Source organism: Adiantum capillus-veneris, chromosome 3 (assembly GCF_014529385.1).
Source record: "Adiantum capillus-veneris isolate H3 chromosome 3, ASM1452938v2, whole genome shotgun sequence".
Classification (NCBI taxonomy): Eukaryota; Viridiplantae; Streptophyta; class Polypodiopsida; order Polypodiales; family Pteridaceae; genus Adiantum; species Adiantum capillus-veneris.
The window spans coordinates 148,096,496-148,098,095 of NC_140933.1; positions in this window are offsets into that span (position 1 = coordinate 148,096,496).

Genomic DNA, 1,600 nt, shown 5'->3' on the forward strand with positions numbered 1-1,600 from the left:
TCTAGTTCTATATATGGATATGTTAACCGCCTTTGTTCTTAAGTTTGATTTTTTTTAGCCGTGCATCATAGGCTTTGAGGAGGGCATCTAATGGTTCGGTCACCTTTTCTACCAAAATCAATCCTCTTGAACTAGCACTCTTGGGTTTCTCAACTATGCCTGGCTTTGGTACTACCTCAGGGGTTTCCTTTTCTTTGCCTGTTTCCTCTTCAATTTTCCTCTTGTTTTTTTCAGTTCTTCGACTAAGGAAGTCTGTTCACGTTCCCTCCTAGCTTCGTCCTAGCCTTTCTAGCTTTCCAAGTGCTTCACTGAATTTTTCATTCAATGCTAGGTGCATCTGTTTTGGTTCTTCTATGATGGGTTTGTTTGCCATTTTTTGAGCTTGGGCTCTTGTGATCACATGGATTGGTATCACATTTTCGTATTTACATCCACTTCTAGATGGCATTGCCTCTAGTATATTCAATGTTGCTTTTGCTCCTTTGTTAGGGTTTTTTGGGTAAATAAAAATCAAATGAGTGTTCCCACAATGCCATCTCCGTATGAGGATAGTCTTTCATCTGGTGGTCTCATCACCACACTTATAACATGGTCCTTTAGGTTGTTGAGGTGCTCCTTGAGTGGGTCTTTGCTGATAAGCAGATCTTGATCCCGCTAATCCTCCATTTACTATGAATAGCAATGTGCATTCATCCAAAATGCATCTACCTTCTCCTATAATATGTACAGTAGTTAGTGGTCCAATAAACCCAATCATGCTCCATGGTTCTGGCGCTTTCGGTTCTTCGGGGGGATAGTATCCCGTTTTGGTCAAATATCCACTAGGATCCTCATAATATACAGGGATTGGCCCAAGTTCTTGCTCCTTTATCTCTTCTACAATTGGTGCATATCTGACTCCTACAAGTCTCGTTCCTGGTAGTGGAGGTAGACTGGCTATAGTCTTTTAACTCCTACTGGTCCCGAAAGAATTCCTATTGTGTATCTAGGTATTGGGGGAACTTGCGCTTGCGCTACTTGGGCTTGTGGGGCATATTGTCATTCCTTTACATATCCCTTATTGTGATAGCACTCTTCAATCACGTGATTTGTCCATTTAACATTCTCTATCGCACACCACTTAGGTTGCTTAACCTGTGGCTTAGCAAATGGATTAATCCTCTTGAGCACCTCTTCAATGACATGTTCTTGATTTAGCAAAGATTCGGGTTTTTGTACTAACTTGGCAGATTTGGATCCACTATGTTGTGACGAGGAATCATCATCTAAATCCTTGTATTCTCCTTCCTTGTAGACAACACAATTATCTACCAAGTAGAGGGATTATTTTGTCAATTCGTTCAACGTAGGTCCGACACCTACTATTAGCACTACCCTACACCATGAAACTTCTATCTCGAATTGAAATGAACCTAACCTTATTCTCTCTATTCACTTTTAGGGACATATCCCTTTTCAGCTAGAATAGAATGGTAAGTGTGGTTTACTTCAAATCTACCAGCCTATAAATACTCCCTAATCTTGGCTTAAAAAGAATAGGTTAGCCTTCTTTGGGTAGGACTTTCATCTACAAATCATTATATAAACCTATCCACACTCA